We start from the raw sequence: 12,526 nt of genomic DNA, 5'->3' as shown, positions 1-12,526 counted from the left end.
GCAAATTAAGGACAGTACCACCTATAATTCATAGGATTGCTTTGAGGATCACATAGTTATTTAAATTACTTTGTGAAATCAATATGTTCAAGACAACTCATTATCTTTTCTCCCACCCTCACCCCCCCAACTCTTCCCTCTTCCTAATGTCCATATTACTATCAAAGATGAGGTCATCCTTGCAGTCTCTCAGGTTCACAACCCAGGTGTCATCCTCTACTTCTTACTCTCACTCTCTCCCCATATCCAATCTATTGTCAAGTCCCATGATTTCTACCTAAATCATCTCTCCTCTGACAGTGTCACCACTCTGGTTCAGGCCCTATTGCCTTATTCCAGGCATTCTTCAATAGCCTGCTGGTTCTTCCCCACTACAATCCTTCTTTCATTCACCTACCAAATCGGTCTTTCTAAAACATAAGTCTGATTATAAACCTCTCTCTCTCCCTCAGTCAACTCTAGTGCTTCTCTATTGCTTCCAAGATCAAATATAAAATCTTCTGTTTTACTTTTATTGGTTCCCTCCTACCTTTCCAGTCTTCTGACACTTTACTCCCCTTCCCCCTACATTCAAGTCCTTGAAAGCAGAGATTAGTTTTGCCTTTCTTTGTATCCCCAGAGTTTGGAACAGAATGTGACACGTAGCAGTTCCTTAATAAATGCTAGTTAACTTAGCACTATATTATTATTATTATAATCAAGAGAAATGTAAATGTTACTACAAAACTAGTTAAGATTCCAAAGAGCATATCTCTTTCAACTGAGATCATGACTGTGTGAAGTACATGGTCCTTTACATTTAATTCAAGTATGTTTAAAGTAGGAATACTAATTGGCCCTTCCCATAGAGATGATTCTTCTACATTCAAATCATTAGGACACAAATTTTTGTTCCAGAAGTTTCTGCCCTAGGCTTCTTTAAGATTCAGAGTGTATACTTGCTGACTAGAGGTATAGATGTAATCTGTAGTCATGAAAGGGACCCTTTTTGTGAAGCTGATCTCATTCAATGAATAAACCCTCTACTTTGATTTCATGTGGAAATAATTTGCCTTTTGGCTCTTAAACTAACTTGCTATGTGACCACAGGCAATTTACCTCATCTTCCTAGGTATCAGTTCCTTCATCTGTAAAGTGAAGGGTCTGGATTAAATGATTCTAGTCCCCTTTGAGCTCTAATTCTAGTCTGTGTGGTGTGGTATAACAGAAAGAACACTGTTTGAGGTATCAGGAAACATGGATACCAGTCTTGGCTTTTTCACTAGCTCATTTCATCTCCCTGGCCTTTAACATCCTCATTTGTAAAAAGGAGATTGAAATAGGTGATACCTAGGTCTCTTCCAGCATAGTGTCCTAGAAAAGGCATTGGCTATGGAGTCAAGGTTCTGATTCCAGGCTCTGCCATTTATTTGTTGTATGACTCTGGACAAGTCATCTCACCTCTCTGAAATTCAATTTCCTCAATCCTCATAGGATTATTCTGAGAAAAGCATTCTGTAAACCTGAAAACACTGTAAAATGTCAGCTATTATGATAAGCACCATGAATTTACAAAATGAACTAGCCCAGAGAGTTGTGGAAAGTAGAGGGCTGCCCAAACCTGTTCACCTGTTAGAGACTAACATCACTAAACAAAGAAGAATGTATATAGTGCACATAGAAGATGAATTCTTAAGCCTAGATCCAAAAGTTTGATGGACAGTTGCTGAAGATGTGTATATGATTTAAGTGTATATGATTTAATAAATGACACTTAGCTTTTGGTTTCTTTTTCTTTCTTTCTGCTAACTATATACTCTGAACTCGTAGAAGATTATTAATCCCTAGGAACACCTAGGTCGGGCAGTGGATGGAGAGCTGGGCCAGTCAGGAAAACCTGAGTTTAAATCTGGCCTTAGACACTTACTAGCTATATGATCTCATTTAACCTCTGTTTGCCTCAGTTTCCTCAACCTTAAAATGGGGATAATAATGGCATCTTCCTCCCAGGCTGTAAGGATTAAATGAGATGATATTTGTAAAAGTGTTTAGCACAGTGCCTGGCACATAGTAGGAACTATATAAATTCTTATTCCCTCCCCTGCCTTGTTAGAAAATGTCAGAGCTGGAAGGGGTTTCAAAGGTAATTTGGTGCAAGCAGTATCTGAACAAGAATATCCTCTAAAATATACCTGTCAAGAAGTCATTCATCCTTTTCTTGAAGACACACAGAGCTGGAGAATCATTAATACTCTCATCAAATAATGTACCCCACTGAGGATGAACTGCCTCACCTTTTACTGTTTATCATTTTGCGATTTCACATCTTTGAAGGAAACTGCCATTCTTTGAACAAAAGTTACTGTTATTACTAAGATCATATAAAAGTCCTCTGTCTCTCCAAAAAAGTTTATGGTTATAACTTTCTGAGGCAGTCTTATGCCCTATTATTTTCAATTACCAGTGGATAAGGGATGATAACTTTACAGCAAATAGTTGTCTGGTTCCTTGGAGTAATTTCTGTGTAGTTAGTTTTAGAAATTTTGGTAAATAAGGATGGAGATTTTGGATGGAGAAGACAGTACTTCCCTAATGCCTCTACATTAAAAAAAAAATTCATAGACACCCTAGAGCAGGCATTTAACCTAGAATCAACTTGTTTGGATGCATAATTAGTTCAATATAATTGGTTTCCTTTGTAATCCTATGTAATGTTTTATGCATTAAAAACATTATTTTGAGAAGAGGGAACCATAGGATTCTCCAGAATCAGATAGTGGTACAGTGGAAAGAGTGCTGGATTTGTATGTTGGAAGACTGGAATTCAAAATCTCCCTCAGACACTTCACTTGCTTTGTGTCCCTGGGTAAGTCATTTAACCTCTCTTAACCCCAGTCTCCAAATCTGTTGAATCTAAATAATAGTAGCACCTACCTCCCAGGGTTGTTCTGAGGATCAGATGAGATAACATATGTAAAGCAAATTACTACATATGTTAATTATTATCAAAATGCTGTGTCTATGACACATATACACAAAATGTTAAGGACCCCTTCCCTAGGTCATTTTTAAAGTAACCAAGATTATCCATTTTACACCTCACGCTGCTATCTTGTTTATTAATAAATTGTTTACCTATCCATAAGTCTGACAGGTAACATATTCCACGTTCTTCAAATTATCTTATAATAGCTCTCTTTATTTCAAGGTCATGTATCCATTTTGATCTTATCTTGGTAAATGGTGTAAGATACTGGTGTGTGCCTAATTTCTGACAGACTGTTTTCCAATTTTCCAAACAATTTTAACCACATAGTGAATTTGTATCCCCAAAACTTAGGTCTTTATACTTGTTAGTTAAATACAAGGTTAGTATATTTATTGGCCACTGAATTGTATGTCTACTCTGTTCTACTGATCTATTTTTCTATTTCTTAGCCAGTACGAGATAGTTTTGATAATTACTGCCTTATAATATAGTTAATGTTATGGTTATTATGTTAATAGTTATGGTACTGTTAAACCTCCTTCCCTTACATCTTTTTTTCATTAGTTCCTTTGGTATTCTTGACTTTCTGTTCCTCCAAATGAATTTTGTTATTGTTTTTTCTAATTCAGTAAAATAATTTTTTGGTAAGTTAATTGGGATGCCATTGAATGTATAAATTAGTTTAGGTAAAACTGTCATTTTTATTAGATTGGCCCTGCCTACCCATGGACAATTAATATTTCTTCAATTATTTAAATCTGATTTTATTTGTATAAAGTTTTTTTAAAAATAATTTTGTTCATATAGTTCCTGGGTTTGTTTTGGCAGGTGTATTTCCAGGTATTATGTGTGTGTGTGTGTGTGTACATATACATATATATATATATATACACACACACATACTTATACATATTTATATAACAAAACACAAGACTGAGTAACAGTTGGGGCCGATTTCAGGTGTTTGTACAGATGCCAGTAGTGGGGAAAAGAAACTCATCTCAGGACCTGGATTCAAATTTCTGCCTCACAACACTTAACTTCCTGTGTGACCTTGGGCAAGTTAACCTCTCATAGCCAGTTTCTTCATCTGCAAAATGTGAATAGCAATATTTGTCCTGTCAGAGTAGACAGGAGATAAGTGCTTGGCAAACCCTAAAATGCTATGCAAATCTCAGCTATGATTAGTAGTATTAATACAACACAGTACTGTTTAAGGGGCATTGGTTTCAGAATCATGGTTTTAAATTCTGCTTCTGATGCTTACTACTGGGAGAACTACCATAGGAGAACATGTGTGACCTCGGGCAAGTCTCTTGGTCTCCCTGGGCCTTGGTTTCCTATGTATTGGATTAGATAGCCCCTGAGTTGATTTTTGGCTCTAGAGGAGAGAAATCATCTTTCCCATGCAGTTTTATAGTCAGGTGAGTTTGTCTGCTAGGATGGTATATTCACTTAAAATGTTGAGTTCTAAGGAGGCAAGTCACTTTGTGACTGAACAAACCACCTAAGTGGGCCTCAATTTCCCTCATAAAATAAAGGTTTGGACTAGAGATAATCTCTAATGTTCCTTTTAGCTCTAACAATCTAGGATCTTCTCTGATATTTATTTGCTATGTAAATTACTTTACCTTTTGGAGTTTATTCTCTTTATTTCAGTTTAATACAACAAATAATTATTAAGTGTCCTGCTAGTCCCAGGAGATACAAAGACTTAAAATTTAATAAGAGCCCAGGTCCTTAAGGCGCTTACTTTCTATTGAGGCAGATACTACATGTGTGCAGATAAACAAATACAAAGTGTCTACAGTGTAGCACAAAGTAACTAAAAATGATCTTTATCACTTTGAGACCTAGTTAATGGCCTCCAGTTTCTTTGTGAATAAAAGGAGGGGGCTGGACTAAACTATTTCAATGGTCGCTCCCAGAGCTAATATTCTCCTAGGTACAAAATAGAAGTAATAACAACAATCTCATCTTTAAGCTAGTATTCTTCAAAAAGATGCAGAGAAGCAATAATTTAGTACAAACTACCTTTAAACTCTTTCTTGAGGAAATGAAAATCTCATGATAAATTTAAGGACTGTTCAAATTCTCTGTGTACTGAATATACTTGAAATAACTGACCATTCTGCTGGGGCTTAGAAATATGTTAAAATATGGAATTTCACTGTAATAGTTATTGCTTAATATGACATTCAACCTGTATGCATTAAAAAGGCACAACATTGGTTATTCCATATTAGCAGCTTTATCTTCAAAAACTTCAGAACAGTTTCAAAACGACACTTCCAGGGCTTAAAGGCAACTCATACAAGCTGCCACTCGGCAAACCGTGTCATGTATTGCCATTCTTCTTAAAGGTGTAACCCTGGAGAACAGCTTTCAACAAGTTGTTCCAATCCATAGTTGTCAAAAACTAGTTAGGTGAAGTCCACTTGTAAAAAAATGTCCAAACTGTACAGTAAAGAATCCCAAGCCTTTCCAGAAATGTTGCATAAGCAGCACTGAAATATTTGACAGAATTCATCCTCCAATTTACTAGACCATGATGTTGCAGCCCGATCCAAGAATTTAATTGTGTTCTCTGTGTTCTCCCTGGAAGGATTTCCATTGAGGAAACTCCTCGTTTGAAAACCACAGAAATAAAACTCTGGGGTTAGTGGCAGTCATTAAGACAGTAGAACTTGCTTTTCCACTTGGTTGCACTGTTTATTTACATACAGTATGTCTCTATGTTGGAAAGTCTTAAGCGAAAGGAACCTCAGGACTACTTCTACATTGTCCATACAGGATGTATCACTGACTAAACTGTCATAGTGCAGAGCTTTCTACCCCAAGGTGGTTTACCTCCAAAGATTTTACCATAAACTCTGTGGCTACAAAAGAATAACTCTACCATTTGGGGGAGGGAGGAGAAACCACACACTTTCTGTGATACCTCTCAGTGTAGAAACAGACTCAGCTATAAATTGCTAGCTTTAAATTTTAAACTTTGCAAACATAGGAATTTCAGGTAGAAGACCTAATGGTGCCAAGTAGTTGCTTCCAAGGCTGGTTTCTCACTAAAGCGTACATCCAATGTTGCTAGCCACCTATGTCATTTTTTATTTCTTCTTTGTTGAACATAAGGAAATAACCCATTTCCTTTAAAAAGCGATCCTCCTTTGCAAAACAGCTGTGACACTTGCCGGCTACCGGAGCGTTTTGCTTTGGATGCAGGGGAGAAACCGCTTAAGATGGGAGGGGAAACCTGCAGTCACAGAGAGCTACAACTTTAACAATCTAAACATAATGATTTGGAGTCTACCGGGAAAGCTCTGCCCGTCCGAGAAAGCCAGGGATCACAAAGTAATTGGCTTGGAGGCAGTAACCTTACTTTCTTGGGACAGCATGGGTCTGCGCCCTAGCCGTGTGCAGTGCGGAGCCACGGTGAGGTGCCTCTGACATTCAGATTCTGATGACGTCCAGGGAACTTCATGCAGGACTCTCAAAGGCAGAGCTAAATACCAGCCGTCAGCAACTCCAACAGAGGCTTAAGCCCCTTACTTGGGGGGCACTTCAGGCAAGGCCTCTTTTAAAACAAACATTTTTTTTAAATCCACAAAAATTAGACGAGAGGTATGATAGATAGACTAACATCCTCTCTGCCCTCCACCAGGGAGAGGGCATAATCTCTCTTAAATTGTCAAGGGAGAAAATATTTTCACCATAACCTCTCCAAAATGTTAAGGTGTTTTCCTCCGTGCGCCCTATTCACCCGCCCCCTGCCCCGCAATAAAATAAATACACAATCAAACTTTGAAACGCGTAAATAATAAAGCACTCACCAAGTTAGGAGAGAAGAGAATAAACCCCAAAAGGTTCTCAATAAGGCGGAGGCTTGTCCTCCCCCTCTTTATAAGCAGCTCAAAGACATAAAAAGGGTTAACCCTTTGGGGCCCAGGAGACCCCGTCCGGTCTGGAAAGAACCCAGAGAGTCCCCGCTACCCTCCCCTCCCCACCCCTCCCCCGGTCCTCGAACCCGCCTATTTCCTTATCTTCCACTCCTACGACTGGAGCACCCCCCCGACCACACCCTACCCCCACCCACCCCAACGATGCCCCCTTCTCCCCTTTTCGTCTGTCTGTCCGTCCTAGTGACTCTCTCGCTCTGGTCTATGCCTATCTCTTATCCGATACCGGCTGCAGCCGGTCTCTGCCGGCCTCGGGGGCGCGCCTCCGCCGACCATGTGCTGCAGGAGGCAGTGCGCGGGGTGTGGAGGGGGGAGGTGGAACCGGCGCGCGCGCGCCCGGCCCTCGTGGAGCCGGAGCGCGCCGAAACAGGGGCGCACCCGCCCCCTCCCCGTCAATCCTGCCACCCGGTTTGCAGCCCCCCTCCCTTTGGCGGCTCCCGTGTTCCGCGTCCCCGCTTGGGGTCGTGTAAGGTAACTGCGTCGCTGTTCTCATCCAGCTGTGCCGAGGCGACAGCAGCTACAGCCCGTCCCTGTTTGGTGGGGCGGGGAGGGGGCGCTTCGCTGTTTCTCCCACAGGGTGTCACTGCGTATTCCGATTCCGCACCCCCAGCATCTTCCCACCTACCCCAACTCTCCTTGGGCGCGACATGGCGTTCTACCCTAGCCTCGCGGTAGCCCTTTCCTTCCGTGCCCTAGGAAGTCCGGGGATAAATTACACCTTTGCTCATCCCCATTCGCTCCCCAAAGCATGGGGAGAAACGCACGAGTAGGGTGGTAGCTGCCACTTTCCTATTATGAACCTGTGACCACCGCCCCTGTTCTCCTCAGCTAAAAGACGCGCCGAAGACCTGGGACCCAGTCTTGGCGGCAAGCTCTTAGATCCTCCCGCCCCTAGTCATCCTCCCCCTCCTACAGCAGCTTGTGGAACTGAAACACTACTGTGCCAACAGGAATTGGAAGCGGAATGGGGCTTGGTGCGCGTGGGACCAAGGTCCTGCGCTGCGCTCCTGGTGGTAGTGACTGTCACTGTGGCTGTGGCAGCGGCTGCGGCGACTTGGAGCCGCCCTTTGAAAAACAGGTTCCTTCCAGTTTGGGTGTGAGACGTTTGCGGCTTCTTTAAAAACCCAGGTTCCTTTGATCTCCCATCCCCTTCCTTTCCACAGTTTCATCAACTTATACATCCCCTCTTGGCCCCTTAACCCACCCAGTTTCAAGGAGCAGGGTCCCAGCTTGGCCAAAGGGAGCGCAAGCGGTTCCTTCTTTGCCGCCGGAGTTGCCCTGCCGCAGCCACCGTTACGTTGGAAGGGATGGGAGAAGCCGGATGCGCAAAAGCTGAGTCAGCATAGCTCAGTTCCCAATGCTAACCCCTCCCAGCTGGGAGATGGGTGGCTTACCCTTGGCTAGAAAGTTTCCAGGGAAGGACAAATGTCCTGACTAAAGGACTCTATCCCAAACCTTTTACTTTGGTTTTGAGCCACTGTTCCCCTCCCCAAACCCTCTCCACTTCACAGTAGTTCTCAGGCTTAAAGTGTGATGAAAGAACATGTTTTCCAGAAGCAAAGTGTGTATGCACACTTTTCTACATATCAATTACATGTGTCTATATAAATGATACATAATAATGCATGATACATGTAATACAAAATGTAACATATGCAATATTTTTTTTTGGTCAACGTGGCAGGAGATCTCAGTGGAGTACCCACCCCAAGGATCTGTACTTGGCCCTGTGCTGTTTAACATTTTTACATATGGCTCTGATAAAGGTATGCTTATCAAATTTGCCAATGACACAAAACTTTGTGAAGGATAACTAACACACCGGATGGCAGTCAAGAACCAATGAGCATTGGACTGACATTCAGTGCTCATTTAATTTAAAGTCACATTTAGGTATTTTAAAAAATCAGCTTCACAAGTACAAAGATGGGAGAGGGAGAGTTATCTATATTAGCCAAAAAAGCAAACAACATTCTAAAAGGTTTTTGGTGAAAGGCAGGGCTTCCAGGGATAGGAAGGTTATGGCCCTCTCTGCTCCAAACTATTAGACCTCTTCTGGAACATTGTGTTCAGACCTAGGTGCCATAGGTTAAGGACAGTGATGAAATGGAGCTCCCCAGAGAAGGGCAACTGGGATGGTCAAGGGCCTTGAGTGTATTTCATGTGAGGATAGAATGAAAGAACTGGGTATTTTTAACCTAGAGAAGAGAAGACTGAGGAAGTAGAGTGGGATTGCAGGACTTTGTCATACCTCTATCTGGTACCCTCATATTCCCTTCCTTCCCACCCCAGTATCTTTTTATGTATTGTCTTCCCCCAATAGACTGTGAGCTCTTGGAGGGCAACAGGGACTGCGTCTTGACTTTCTTTGTATCCCTAGCTCTTAGCACAATGCCTGGCACATAATAGGTCCTTAATAAATGTTTTTTGATTGCACAGCTGTGTTCAGATATTTGAAAGGCTATCATATGGAAGAGGTTTTCTACTTGTTCTGTTTGATACCAGAGAACAGAGCCAGGAACAGTGGTTAAAAATTGCAAAAAGACAAATTTAGCCTTGAAATTAGGATAGCGAGGTGATAGAGCATATACTAAGCACTTAACTATGTGCTAGGCACTGTGGTAAAGGTGCTGGGGATATAAAGAAAAGAAAACAAGAAAGTCCCTATTCTGAAAGAGCTCACAGTCTAATAGGGGAAGACAAAACATAAAAGGGGCTGTAAGATGGGGTTAGGGAAGGAAGATACTCTTGTGGAAGCCAAGCAGCCAATGTGGAAGTTAAAGCAGACTCATCTCTTGGTGGAACAGAGAAGAAGGTGAGTCAGAAAATGGAGAGGGAACAGTGTGATGGGATCCCTTCTCAAGATAATGCAGTTCTAGGCAGGGATTCACCAGGACTTGTGTTGGTCTCTAGGTAAAATTGTTCTCAGAAGGCCATGCTGCTGGTATGGAGGTGAAGCAGACCAGTATAGTGTTGGAGGGGGAAAAAGCTTTCTAACACTTAGAATTTCCAAAAGTGGATTAGACTGCTTTGAGAGGGGTGGTGTCCCTTCCTTGGAGATTTTCAAGCGGATAATCACTTGCCGATTATGTTATAGTAGGGATTCCTTTTAGCCATGATTTGGACTAGATGAACACTGGAGTCTCTTCAAACTGTCAGATTCTGTGGTACCTGCTAAAAGAGTGTTGGTACCATTTAAATTTGGGGGTCCTGGACAATGCCCCAGTTCCTGACCCTAGTTGTAGCTTTACTTGAGCTTATGACTAGCAGCTAGATGCTCTTCAGCCCCCTCACCTCTAACCACCAATTATCCCTGTTGGGGATTTATATCTGTGGAAGAGAGCTCAAGCGCTGAAACCAGCCTTTAGTCAGCAGTTCACTTCTCTACAGATTAGACTTCATCTGTCCAGAAAAAGACTCTTGTCCTTAGGGAGACATAGCATGATGTATGGAGAGCTCAAAACTGAAAGATGTATATTCTGGAGTTGGAGGGTGGTGGAGAAGAAAGGTAAGTAAATTACATTTTAATTAAAAGTCTTCCTTTCCACTTAATTTCATTCAGGTCCTGGAAGCCAATGTTAAAATGCTTGGGAGTGTAATGGATGTCTATTTGGTTTCTAAGTATGTGTAATTTAATGTCATTAAAAGACTGTGTTGGGTTTGCACACAGTCTAACACAAACAGGAGGGAGGTGCCCAACATATCTGGTGAACTTTACAGAAGGACACGGATAAGAGTCTTATAGGATGGACAGGCATGGATGGTTTTGGGCCTACGTTGTTATCCAGATATCCTCACAATCAGATCACAGATCCACTAGAGTTTTGAAGACTATAATATCTTCATAATATCTTGAATAGGTGTTTTGGTAACTACTTTTAACATACCTATCTTCAAATAAATATACAATAAAATATTTCTAACAACAAAACAACACTGAATATTATTTAATCTTTTTTTGATGATTAGAGTGCTTACAGTGCTGTAGCTATCAAGAACATTGGTTCTCATTGTTCTTAAAAGCAAGGAAACACCAATAGAGATTTCTGCTAGGTAGAATTCTACATAAACCAACTCTTACTGTACTTTCCTGTCTAGGAAAACAGACTTCAGTTAATGTTACTCCTATCACCAGTTGCCTGTTTGAATTCAAACAAACTGCCTCTATATAGGAGATACAGATGTATCATTTTCTCTAGTGCTTAGCACATAGTAGGAACTATATGCAATAAATTCTTGTTTTTGTTATTGGCTTAAAAATGGAAATGAATACTCAAAATCTGAGTGGACTATTAAGGATAAGATTAAAAAAAAGTCAAGGACAAGGTGCTTTTTAAAAGCTATAATATACCAGCTGTGTGACCCTGAGCAAGTCACTTAACTCTGATTACTTCTCTACTCTCCAAAAAAGCTATAATAGGAGAAAAAAGGATCAAAGAAAGTTTAGAACCTTTGCTCCCATGTGAATGGAATGATAACTGACAACCAAGAGAAGGCAAAGCTACTCAATTCTATTTTATTTCTGTTTTCTCTGCAAAGGAGAACATGTTTAACATTTTGATCAATGACTGATAAAGACATCAAATCTGAAGATGACAAGGATGACCTTTGTATTAGAAATAGCAAACAAAGATGACTTTCAGGGACTTGATAAACAAGATAAGTAAGGATGGTAAAGATAAGTAGGAGGACAATTGATTACTCTTCACGAATTCAAGTCATCTGGCTCACATGCACTACATCCTTGGATACAGAAAGAATTGGCAGGTGTGATTACTGAACTGCTTTCAGTAATATTTGAAAAGTCAAGGAAAACTGGAGGGGTACCACAAAGATTGGAGAAAGAGAAGTATCTCAGTTTTCAAAAAAGAAGGAACAGAGTCTACAAATTAATTCGGGGAGCTTGACTTTGATTCTTGGGAAAATTCTTGAAAGAATGAATGAAGAGATGGTTGTAAAACATCTAGATAGGAAAGCAGTAGTTACATAGATTACATGGCTTCATCAAGCACAGGTCAGGCTAGAAATCCTCATTTCCCAGATTTCTAAACTAGTAAATGAGGACATGGGTATAGTTTATTAGATTTTAGCAAATCTTTTGATGAAGTATTTCTTTGTACAGTGGATAGAGCACCAGAGCTGGAGCAAGGAAGATAAGATCAGATACTTATTAGCTGTGTGAACCTGGGTAAGTCACTTAATCTGTGCCTCAGTTTCATTAACTGAGGAGAAAATGGGGATAATAATATTACTTACTTTGTAGGGTTGTTATGAGCATTAAATGAGATAATAATTATAACATGTTTTGCATAGTCCTGGCACATAGTAAGTGCTATATAAATGTTATTATTAGTATTAGTATGCTATTTTTGTGGAGAATTTATATAAAGAGATAGATTAGATGCTCATACAATAAGATAGATTCAGACCTAGTAGGATGGGCTGGACTCAAAGAGCAGTTGTTAATGGTTCAACGTCAGCATGGCTGATAGTCTCCAGTTGAGCATCCTAGGCACTGGTACTTGGCCCTGTGCTATTTAACATTTTAATCAATGACTTAGATAAAGGCACAGATGGCGTGTTTATCCAATTTGTAGATGGT

General features: G+C 40.7%; 2 protein-coding genes across 6 annotated transcripts in view; one reads left to right on the top strand and one right to left on the bottom strand.

Moving 5' to 3' along the window:
* SLC16A6 (solute carrier family 16 member 6) overlaps nt 1-12,375 on the bottom strand; it is a 45,117-nt gene extending 32,742 nt beyond the window's left edge. The window contains exon 1 of one of the 2 annotated variants that reach the window (XM_036754104.1): nt 12,354-12,375. The gene's annotated coding sequence lies outside the window, so the exon portion shown is untranslated. Of the gene's footprint in view, nt 1-6,798; nt 6,905-12,353 lie in introns of those variants that run through there. The other variant, XM_036754103.1, reaches the window with a different exon arrangement.
* The window catches only part of ARSG (arylsulfatase G), a 181,382-nt gene that overhangs the window by 40,252 nt on the left and 128,604 nt on the right, over nt 1-12,526 (top strand). The gene's annotated exons all lie outside the window — the stretch shown is intronic.

The sequence above is a fragment of the Trichosurus vulpecula genome, chromosome 4, assembly GCF_011100635.1.
Source record: "Trichosurus vulpecula isolate mTriVul1 chromosome 4, mTriVul1.pri, whole genome shotgun sequence".
Taxonomy (NCBI): Eukaryota; Metazoa; Chordata; class Mammalia; order Diprotodontia; family Phalangeridae; genus Trichosurus; species Trichosurus vulpecula.
Note: the sequence above shows the minus strand (reverse complement) of the source record. Positions and strands in the feature narration are given on the sequence as shown.